The 12,229-nt window shown below is 44.9% G+C and overlaps 2 long non-coding RNA genes across 2 annotated transcripts; both read right to left on the bottom strand.

Annotated features, from left to right (window-relative positions):
- Positions 1 to 480: 480 nt before the first annotated feature.
- LOC119324189 lies at positions 481 to 1,711 on the bottom strand. The gene is made up of 2 exons (XR_005156804.1): positions 989 to 1,711; positions 481 to 884 (listed from the first exon to the last, which is right to left on the bottom strand). It is a non-coding gene; the product is annotated as an uncharacterized LOC119324189 (long non-coding RNA).
- A 3,139-nt stretch (positions 1,712 to 4,850) lies between these two features.
- On the bottom strand, positions 4,851 to 6,885 carry LOC119326066. The gene is made up of 4 exons (XR_005157796.1): positions 5,793 to 6,885; positions 5,484 to 5,709; positions 5,333 to 5,372; positions 4,851 to 5,243 (listed from the first exon to the last, which is right to left on the bottom strand). It is a non-coding gene; the product is annotated as an uncharacterized LOC119326066 (long non-coding RNA).
- Positions 6,886 to 12,229: the final 5,344 nt, after the last annotated feature.

Raw genomic sequence — 12,229 nt, 5'->3', positions numbered from 1 at the left:
AGCGTCTACCTCACTTTCAACCCACTATCGCGTGAGATCATCTACCACTCCAGCCTCCTGGGATTTCGGCTCGTGAGCAGGGCCGGTCAAGAAATTTCGGGGGCCCAGGGCAAGGTAACACAAAGAGGCCCTGACGCCACATAAACATATGCGTATTCATATTACTATTTTTTGCACAAAAAAAACTCAGTACACTATAATCTATGTTGCATTGAGTATTCATATTACTATTTTTTGCAAAAGAAAAAAATACTCAGTACACTATAATCTACGTTGCATTATGATCTAGAGTATGAAAAAACAAGATCATAAACATTAAAGGTAAAAGTTGTTCGCTTTTGTCCATCGACACTTATATTCGGAATATCAGGTAAATTCGGTACACTTTCGTACCCACTCAAATTATTATCATCCTTAATTTTTCACAGGTTGTTTTTAACAGTAACTAAAGCTAATTATTCAGAATTACAAGCAGTTGCATCTGTTCTAAAAAAGTGTCAATAGCTCATTTCTATGACTCCATCAAGTCATTAGCAGATGGATACATTCTAGATGACATCTTGGTAAATTAAGAGCAGTCTTGTTAGTTACTGGAGCAAGGCATGGAATTAGCACACAAACATATGATAGAAGAAACTAAGAACGCTGCTGATTGAACTAAAAAAAATGCAAAGGAGGGCATGGAACCAGGCACCTGAATCACGTAGATGGCTAGAAAACAAAATTAGAAATTGCAAGATCTTGTTGCTGCTTACAGTTCACGGACAAAAATCTGCGTTCCTCTTTTCTAACTCTGAGCAATCAGAGTGCCTGACACAGCGATGTAGGAGGTTGACCTTCACGCAAGACCTTGCCTTCACGAACAAATGAACAACCAGAAAAGCCTGTAAAAGGAGAGACGGGATCTGCAAACTGCATTATGTTCTTCCATTAATCACGCCAACAGCCAAAAATCACAATTAGACTAGGCGGACGAGGCGCCGTGGACCTGCCTGATTTTCCGCCAATCTCGGGGAAGAGAATGAGTAGAGGCCGAGGAGACTGCGCGCGCGGAGTGCCCTCAGGGTCGGCCCTGCTCGCGAGTACTTCGCGGTGTGCAGCTGTGCTCGGTGCTGCAGTGCGACGACTTCATGTACCACTCCCTGGAGTACGCGGTGCCGCCGCCGCCCCTACCAGTGGCGGACGACACGCTGCTCGCCTGCGTCGGCGGGGTGTTGTACTGGATGAGCGACCCGCCAGAAGGCTGTCGTATTCCTTCGTCCCGCACCAGCCGTGCTACCAGACAAGACGGAGGACAACAAATTGAACATCGGAGCGTGCGCGCAGCAAGAGCGCGACCGGTGCCCATGTCTGAGCGCCCGGAGCCGCCGAACCTTGTCATCCCGATCCGCGTGCCCCATGGCCAACCGGGTCTTCGCGCCCGCGTCGAGGTCAAACATGGATACGGCAGCAACCACCTCCATGTCTCCTTCTCCAACAGCCTGCACCGCTGCACGCCAGATCCAGAACGAAAGAGTGACGCCGGGGAAATATCAAATCCAAATCTGCTTTATTGAGATCGTAACTACAACTAATCTGTACAAGGGACGTGACACTCCGTCCAACTCAACTCCGGCGGTCGCCGGGGAGTAGAGCGGAAGGGCCAACAACGTGAAAATTGGGAGGGGTTCTAGAAGAATATGTTTCACGAGGGAAAGAGAAACCTCCAGAGAGGCAGAGACCATGGTGTTTCGGTTGCTGCACATCTCAGTCACAATATCGGCCTTAGATTACAGATCCGACGGTACATATCGCCGAAAGGCAGACACACCATCATCACCAACTCGCATTTTTATAGGAGTAGAGAGATGTCGAACAACAGCATGGATTTCTGCTTATACTTCTATATTTTTTCTTGCCTATGCTCAGAATTTGGATCACAGTAGTAAATAGATCATTAGGTTCTCTTCTATAATTGTTGGTTGTTGTTGTTCTGTGCTCTAACAGATACGAGCAGCTTATTGTTGCACGGAGATAAGTTTCATGCACATAATTAAAGTTTCGGATAATCGAAGTACAAATCTGTAAATACCTTTAGAGAAAGCTTGTATGCTTGACATGCTTGACCATGTAAAAGCTCATGCATGAGTAATTATATTGTCAGGTTGTTCAGTATTTAGGTGGATGATCTCTGTTTAAATTCCTAATACAAGTAATGCACTCCGGCAAGTTCTATTTATTTGTGTCCTTGCTGCCAATAGATGTAATTTCATCGCGAGCACCCAAGTACAGCAGCACTATTGTCATTCATTATTGTTGGCTTATGCCCTAGAGAGAAAATAATTAGGATTTACCTCTGTGTGGCGGACTGTAGTTGTACCACATGCCTATTGTATCATTTTCATCCTTGATAGATGCAGCGAGTAAATTGTCACTGAAAAATGTTGTGGTTGCAGCGTTTGTTTTGTTAATTCTGCATTACTTCCTTTATGAGAGAAGTGTTACTTCTGCGTTAGTTATATGTTATGTTTCTCTATGTCCAATTCATGTATTGACTTCAGATTGTGCATATGTGGAGAAGCATGTCTGCTCCCAGTGGAGAGGACTTTCAGAAAGACAACTTAGACACTTGCTTTAGCATTCACGATTACTATTTTGTAAAAGTATTCATACGTGTGTTTGAATTGTTTTTAGTAGCTGTCTTTATTACTCTCTCTGATTGAAAAAAAAATCGGAGGCTGCCTACAGCAAGTCTGTTTGTCATCAGCGCCTTTCTTTGCTTGGTAGCTCCACATCCAATCTTTCAAGCTACATCCAGATGTAAGAAAGTTACAATTAATCCAGTACTAATAGTTTTGTACGTACGTATATGCGCACTCACCCCTTCTATATACATATGATTCAGGAGCATCTTTTACTAGCATTTTGTTTCATTGCCCCATACAAAATGTATGCAAGTGATGTCTATTTTTTTTTCCTTTGTCTAAATATACTACAAAAGCATGTCTTCAATAAAAGCTGGTTGGCGTCGTCGCAATTGCCAAATGTGTGTGGACGTATTTTTCATCTTCCGCATGTTCTCTGCCGAGAGCAATGAGAAAGCTAGGTAGGGAGAACAACAAGTCTTCTGCAAGGTGAAAGTTGAGAAGAAAATATTTGGGTTGGATGACAGGGTTCATCGGCCGGAAACCATATGTTTGATTTTGCTCGATATCTACTTAGCAACAATATGGCATCACTTTGATTGATATGTTGGTGCATCTTTTATTGTTTAGTAGGCTCCACTTATTGATAAACATTGTTCACCAGATCTTTTGTGACTCGCTCCGTAGCGTAGCACGGGCATCTTGCTATTAAATAACATGAAAAAGATACATTTATTATCACCATGAGTGCTACATCTTGCTAGATGAGAAGCATACATTACCATTTCAATAGCGTTGCCGTGCGCAGGGCAACCCAACATTATGAGCATAATATATTACAAACTCCATTGCTAACACGCAATATATTTCGACATGACGCATTGACGGGACACGTCGTTGATACGTGGTGTTTGTACATGCTATCTTTGTTGTATGCATTTTTTCAGTAACAAACAAATAAGTCAATGTGTACTACAAAAATTGCGAAAGACACATAGGCAGTTTAGCACCTTGCTGAAATAGTAACGATCACAAATCACAAAAGAGAGGCTTCACTGATTACTTCGAGGTCATGTTAGTTTAGCATGTTGCCGGGATTGCTTAATCAACATGACATTGTATTCCTGTCCAACACTTAGACCATATTTTATCTCAGTTCTAACAAAGAAATTTCAAAATGCTCGCCACGGTGAGATCAAAAGTGACTTGGTATATGATTTTGGTAAAAGTTGCATTGCTAAGTGACCAATAAGTACCTATATCATGAAAGTGAAATATTTGGCTAAATAGTAATGTTTCCCACGGCAACATTAGCTTAATAATTCTATTGTTCGGCAGTAAACCTTCCATGTGTAAAGGAGTATTTGTAGATTATTTCAAAAATAGAGCACCTCCCATATAAAAAACTATATTATTAAGAAAAGCATGGACAGCCAATCATTTACTGGATGGGAAGAAAAACAAACCTAACATCATCAGAACAAAGGTGGCATACATGCATTAGACCAATTCTGCTTAAATGTAATCCCAAAGTTCTTGACATATAAGGACAAAGTCTCACAATTTCATTCATACAATTCTGAGTGTGCTACGGACGCAACTGAACTGGCCGACGCTAGTTCGCTACTGCTGTTGCCACCGTGTCTGCCGTGGCTCGCTGGCCCCTATCAGAGGTAGGAGTATCTCGAACATGTAACAGCCATAATCAATGCTACATACGTAGAAAAAGAATAGAAAAAGAATACTTTACTTTGATCAGCTTTTTAGTAAGTGAAAAAGCTAGATCGCTGGACATGTCATCATGTGTGTACGATTAGTTATACATTACATTACAGACGGAGAGCACTGCGTACATTTAAGTAGAGCACCAAGTCTATCATACTATTACAGTACACAATTTCAACTATGTCCCAGTTGCATCTATGCAAACTTGGTTATATTATACAATAGGTCAAGAGAACTGGATAAATCCAAATAGAGTGGTAAGTTTTTCTTATTACAGTACACAGCTTTACTTGTGCATACAAAGCACTCAAGCTACAGTGTAGAACTAAGCTGGTCCTTTCTTGCTTGTAGCACATAGCTTAGTCCGTTTTGAACCTTCATGCGTACACAGCTCCCTGGCTACTTAATAACTGGTAAAAAAGCAAAAACAACACTACTACATTTAAGTACCAAATAAGATGTATTTGTTGTATACGTAAAAGATATCTGACAAACCTCTTTTTGATTTTCCCGCTGACATTTGACTTCTCTCTTCTTGGTTCGCGCCATATCGTTTTCATCCTCTAGTAATCTGATACTCTGCTTGCTTAATCTGAGGATTACCAAGGCTATAAATTACCTCTACTACTGTCGGAGAAGGTTGGGGGTTGTTTCCAATTGCTTTTCAAGGTTTGGTAGTAATAGCTGCTGCCTCCATCTAAAGCAACGGCTCGGTTGATTCCACTTGATAGAAGTGGTGATCCCATGAAGAGAATTAGCAGTTGATGTAGTGATTATGATGAATTTTTCTGTGCAATAGAGATAGTTCAGGTTGGGGTGTATATTCAGCTTTATATAATAACCACCAGACCGACAGTGTTCGGCACAGCGGACCAAATTGAAAAACCAGCCTTCCTGCAAAAAGCAAAAATCAGAAATTGGATGGAAAAAAAATCCAGAAGACAAAACATGCTTATACCAGCACAAAATCAACAGCGTCATACCACAATTTTACAGCGGCCACCGACGAACATCAATACGATCCTAATCAAGCAAAGAGAGCAAAAACCGACAAATAAAAACAGAGATCTGCACAAAGAACCAAAAGCATACCAACCAGAATTGAAAAGAGGAATCAGCACATGATGAACCAACCAGAGAGCAACCACCATACGGCACAAAACTAAGTATGACGTCCAGCCGGGCGACGGTGAGGAGCTAGACCAGAAGAAAGAATTGGGCATGTATAAAGCACGCGTCCTCCGCTGACCGCCCCATCACCGGCGACTACCCAGCGACATATCCGGCTCGGCTCCTGCAGTCGCCAGATTCTCTCCAACAGCTTCTTCATCTAGTCGATCGTGTCCCCAGGATTGACGTACTGTCCAATTAAATGCCCAGTCAGATTTACTCCCAAGATTCTACCCCTCATTCTTCCAAGATGGATTAACGATTGGTCTTTACCTTGCCGATCTTGGACACCACTGAGGCGATAGTTCCCCATGGTGACGACGCAGGCTGTAGGTGGATCACCTGCAGTCTGGGCGGGCGCGAGAAACATGCTGCAACCGTCATGTCGAGCTAAGGAACCAACAGCGAGGCCGCGCTCTCCGCCGCTCGTGCTGCGACACCATGCCGAGGCGGCTCGCCACCATGGCCTCCGGTCTCCGCGGACGGAGAGGCGAGGACTACACACAGGGCCAGCGATGTTCGGCAGAAACGCGCCGGCGAGATGGTTGCTGGAGAGGTTGAGCGCTCTAAGACTGCGGCAGCCGGAGAGCGCCCTGGCGGCCACATCGCAGCCGATGAGGTTGCCGGACAGGTCAAGGTACTACAGCCCGGAGCAGTTGGTGAAGTCCGAGAGGCCGCCGGAGGAACTTATTTCAGGCGAGGCCCAGCCACCGGACAGACCCGAGGCCGGCACCCACCATCCAGCCGTCCAGGGCCGCAAACCCCTGCCCGCCACCGCCAGCGTCCTTGTCTGCACCAACTGCATCACCGAACAGATTCAACTGACTGCAGTAGCCGGAGGGCGCGGCCACGTTGGCGATGGAACCGCGCAGCACGGGATTTCCGGAGAGGTTGAGCACCTCGAGCTTGCTGCCGCACCAGCCGCCGGCCGCCGCCGCGAGCGCATCGCTGACGTTGGCCGCCGCCTCTCGACGCGCTGAGCTGCAGCATGGTGGCCGCGATAGTGCGGATGTCGGTATTGAGCAGGACGGCGGAGGGCGAGAGCGACGTGAGGCGGTCGCCCCTGCACACCGCGTCGGGGAACCTGCAGGCGCCGTCGCGCGCGGTCCAGCCGTCGAGCGACGCCTGGTTAGGCAGCGCCGCCTTGAAGTCGGTCGTCCAGCAGGTGTGCGTCGTCGGCGGCTGTCACCACGGCCGCCGCCAGAAAGAGTGGCGACGCTATGGCAAACCGCACGGGATCCATGTAGGAGCACGCAACTGCAAAGCTAGAGGTGGGAGGGGAGGTGGGAGCGTGCTCGAGTCGATGAGTATTTATACACCCGTAAGCGGCGGCCGACCTATCATCGTCCAGAAACTGCTTGACCTATCATCGCTCGAGAAACTGCCCTATAAGCGGCAACGAAAATGCTAAACCTACGTAAACTCCTACGAAGGGTTACATAACTTGCCAAATCCTAATCCTAATCGCGCCCTGATTTTCAGTGGGGTGGGGCTCTTCACCCCCACTTCCAATCCTAATCTTACAAGTCAGCCTGTACGTAAAACAATTACGTAACCCTTCGTGGGTCTAGTATTACTGAAGCGGCAACCGACTAACCTGAGAAATCCAGCACGCCAAAAAAAAAAATCAACGACGTGGCAGAACAAAACAGAACGGTAGGCATGCACACCCATCCGGAAACGTCCACACGAATTACGGAAACGCAGTCAAACCGTTCATGCAGAAACGACAAACAAAAGGAATGTCCCCGATCTCAGGTAAAATCGCTCAAGCCACCCAAAACGCATACAACCAGATCCCCTACTATATAACGTGGCAGCCTCCAATTGGATAGGTTTTCACTGATTGAAAAAAGTAAAAAAAACAGGATAAATCAAACCTAGATAGATTTAGTATATTTAGAATTTTGCATATATATATATATATATATATATATATATATATATATATATATATATATATATATATAAGTTTCACATCAAATATACTCCCTCCGTTCTAAAATAGATGACTCAATTTTGTACTAACTTTAGTACAAAGTTGGATCATCTATTTTGGAACGGAGGGAGTATGAGATAACCAATACATAAGTTTCATCCATACATACATAGTTTCATCCATACTACAATACTTTCATCCATAGGTAGCAAGTTCCACATTGTTCATCGATACAAAATAAAAACAGAAAATAAAAACAAGCACTCCATCAAAGTAAGCTTCCGTGAAGTGAATGAAATATGCAAAATGGGAAATAAAAAAGTTAGAAGAAGAAGAAGAAGAAGAAGAAGAAGAAGTAGTAGTAGTAGAATAAGTATATGACATTTACGAGGTTACCAAGGTTATGATGTCATTTTGTTTACCTAACTAAGCTAAGTATACGACATTTATGAGCTTACCAAGGTTATCATGCCATTTTTGACCCAAGTAAGCTAATTATGTCATAAATGAGCTAAATAAGCTAAGTATAGGTCATTATTGAGCTAATCTAGGTAATTATGACATTTTTAAGTTAGCTAAGCATATTATGCCATTTTTGACATAAGTAAGCTAAGTATAGGTCATTATTGAGCTAACCTAGGTAACTAAGCATATTAGAGCTAACTTAGAATATTAGAGCTAACTTAGGTCATTTTGGAGCTAACTTAGGTAAAATGGGTCATTTTGGAGCTAAGTAAGCTTATTATGTCATTTTGGAGGGAAATAAACTAAATATATGACATTTATGAGGTTACCAAGGTTATTATTATTGGGGAACGTTGCAGAAAACAAAAATTTTCCTACGGTTTCACCAAGATCCATCTATGAGTTCATCTAGCAACGAGTCATTAGATGCATCTACGTACCTTGTAGATCGCGAGCGGAAGCGTTCAAAGAACGTGGATGATGTAGTCGAACACGACGTGATCCAAATCACCGGAGATCCTAGCACCGAACGGACGGCACCTCCGCGTTCAACACACGTACGGAACAGCCACGTCTCCTCCTTCTTGATCCAGCAAGGGGGGGAGGAGAGGTTGAGGGTGATGGCACCAGCAGCAGCACGACGGCGTGGTGTTGATGGAGCTGCAGTACTCCGGCAGAGCTTCGCTAAGCACTATGGAGGAGGAGGAAGTGTTGGAGAGGGAGAAGGAGGCAACCAAAGGCCAAGGATATGAAGTCCCTCCTCTCCCCCACTATATATAGGAGGGCCAAGGGGGGGTGGCCGGCCCTAGGAGATCCAATCTCCTAGGGGGCGGCGGCCAAGGGGGGTTTCCCTCCCCCCCAAGGCACCTAGAGGTGCCTTCCACCACTTGGACTCTTCCCTCAAGTGGAACCCTAGGCGCATGGGCTTTTGGGGCTGGTGCCCTTGGCCCATGCAGGCCAAGGCGCACCCCCTACAGCCCATGTGGCCCCCCGGGGCAGGTGTCCCCACCCGGTGGGCCCCCGGGACCCTTCCGGTGGTCCCGGTACAATACCGATAACCCCGAAACTTGTCCCGATGCCCGAAACAGGACTTCCCATATATAATTCTTTACCTCCGGACCATTCTGGAACTCCTCGCGACGTCCGGGATCTCATCCGGGACTCTGAACAACATTCGGGTTACTGCATATACATATCCCTACAACCCTAGCGTCACTGAACCTTAAGTGTGTAGACCCTACGGGTTCGGGAGACATGTAGACATGACCGAGATCGCTCTCCGGTCAATAACCAACAGCAGGATCTGGATACCCATGTTGGCTCCCACATGCTCCACGATGATCTCATCGGATGAACCACGATCTCGAGGATTTAATCAACCCCGTATGCAATTCCCTTTGTCAATCGATATGTTACTTGTCCGAGATTCGATCGTCGGTATCCCAATACCTCGTTCAATCTCGTTACCGGCAAGTCACTTTACTCGTACCGTAATGCATGATCCCGTGACCAGACACTTGGTCACTTTGAGCTCATTATGATGATGCATTACCGAGTGGGCCCAGTGATATCTCTCCGTCATACGGAGTGACAAATCCCAGTCTCGATCCGTGTCAACCCAACAGACACTTTCGGAGATACCTGTAATGCACCTTTATAGTCACCCAGTTACGTTGTGACGTCTGATACACCCAAAGCACTCCTACGGTATCCGGGAGTTACACGATCTCATGGTCAAAGGAAAAGATACTTGACATTAGAAAAGCTCTAGCAAATGAACTACACGATCTCACGCTATGCTTAGGATTGGGTCTTGTCCATCACATCATTATCCTAATGATGTGATCCCATTATCAATGACATCCAATGTCCATAGCCAAGAAACAATGACTATCTATTGATCAACGAGCTAGTCAACTAGAGGCTTACTAGGGACATGTTGGTGTCTGTTATTCACACATGTATTACGATTTCCGGATAATACAATTATAGCATGAATAAAGACAATTATCATGAACAAAGAAATATAATAATAATGCTTTTATTATTGCCTCTAGGGCATATTTCCAACAGTCTCCCACTTGCACTAGAGTCAATAATCTAGTTACATTGTGATGAATCGAACACCCATGGAATTCCGGTGTTGATCATGTTTTGCTCTAGGGAGAGGTTTAGTCAACGGATCCGCTACATTCAGGTCCGTATGTATTTTACAAATCTCTATGTCTCCATCTTGAACATTTTCACGAATGGAGTTGAAGCGACGCTTGATGTGCCTTGTCTTCTTGTGAAACCTGGGCTCCTTGGCAAGTGCAATAGCTCCAGTGTTGTCACAGAAGAGCTTGATCGGCCCCGACGCATTGGGTATGACTCCTAGGTCGGTGATGAACTCCTTCACCCATATTGCTTCATGTGCTGCCTCCGAGGCTGCCATGTACTCCGCTTCACATGTAGATCCTGCCACGACGCTCTGCTTGCAACTGCACCAGCTTACTGCCCCACCATTCAAAATATACACGTATCCGGTCTGTGACTTAGAGTCATCCAGATCTGTGTCGAAGCTAGCGTCGACGTAACCCTTTACGACGAGCTCTTCGTCACCTCCATAAACGAGAAACATTCCCTTACTCCTTTTCAGGTACTTCAGGATATTCTTGACCGCTGTCCAGTGTTCCTTGCCGGGATTACTTTGGTACCTTCCTACCAAACTTACGGCAAGGTTTACATCAGGTCTGGTACACAACATGGCATACATAATAGAACCTATGGCTGAGGCATAGGGGATGACACTCATCTCTTCTATATCTTCTGCCGTGGTCGGACATTGAGCTGAGCTCAATTTCACACCTAGTAAAACAGGCAAGAACCCTTTCTTGGACTGATCCATTTTGAACTTCTTCAAAATCTTATCAAGATATGTGCTTTGTGAAAGACCTATGAGGCGTCTCGATCTATCCCTATAGATCTTGATGCCTAATATATAAGCAGCTTCTCCAAGGTCCTTCATTGAAAAACTCTTATTCAAGTAGGCCTTAATGCTGTCCAAAAGTTCTATATCATTTCCCATCAAAAGTATGTCATCTACATATAGTATGAGAAATGTTACAGAGCTCCCACTCACTTTCTTGTAAACACAGGCTTCTCCATAAGTCTGTGTGAACCCAAACGCTTTGATCATCTCATCAAAACGAATGTTCCAACTCCGAGATGCTTGCACCAGCCCATTAATCGAGCGTTGGAGCTTGCACACCTTGTCAGCATTCTTAGGATCGACAAAACCTTCCGGCTGCATCATATACAATTCTTCCTTAAGGAAACCATTAAGGAATGTCGTTTTGACGTCCATTTGCCAAATTTCATAATCATAAAATGCGGCAATTGCTAACATGATTCGGACGGACTTCAGCTTCGCTACCGGTGAGAAAGTCTCATCGTAGTCAACCCCTTGAACTTGTCGATAACCCTTAGCGACAAGCCGAGCTTTATAGATGGTCACATTACCATCCGCCTCTGTCTTCTTCTTAAAGATCCATTTATTTTCTATGGCTCGCCGTTCTACAGGCAAGTCAGTCAAAGTCCATACTTCGTTTTCATACATGGATCCTATCTCGGATTTCATGGCTTCTAGCCATTTGCCGAATCCGGGCCCGCCATCGCTTCTTCATAGTTCGAAGGTTCACTATTGTCTAACAACATGATTTCCAAGACAGGGTTGCCGTACCACTCTGGTGTGGAACGTGTCCTTGTGAACCTTCGAATTTCAGTAGGAGCTTGATCAGAAGTATCTTGATCATTATCATTTACTTCCTCTCTAGTTGGTGCAGTTACCTCAGGAACATTTTCTTGAGTTGCGCCATTTTCCGGTTCAAGAGGTAATACTTCATCAAGCTCTACTTTCCTCCCACTTACTTCTTTCGAGAGAAACTCTTTCTCCAGAAAGGACCCATTCTTGGCAACAAAGATTTTGCCTTCGGATCTGAGGTAGAAGATATACCCAATAGTTTCTTTAGGGTATCCTATGAAGACGCATTTTTCCGATTTGGATTCGAGCTTTTCAGGTTGAAGTTTCCTGACATAAGCATCGCATCCCCAAACTTTTAGAAACGACAGCTTAGGTTTCTTCCCAAACCACAATTCATACGGTGTCGTCTCAACGGATTTCGACGGTGCCCTATTTAAAGTGAATGCGGCAGTCCCTAAAGCATAGCCCCAAAAAGATAGTGGTAAATCGGCAAGAGACATCATAGATCGCACCATATCTAATAGAGTGCGATTACGACGTTCGGACACACCATTACGCTGAGGT

Source organism: Triticum dicoccoides, chromosome 6B, assembly GCF_002162155.2.
Source record: "Triticum dicoccoides isolate Atlit2015 ecotype Zavitan chromosome 6B, WEW_v2.0, whole genome shotgun sequence".
NCBI lineage: Eukaryota > Viridiplantae > Streptophyta > Magnoliopsida > Poales > Poaceae > Triticum > Triticum dicoccoides.
This window is presented reverse-complemented; position numbering and strand designations above follow the sequence as displayed.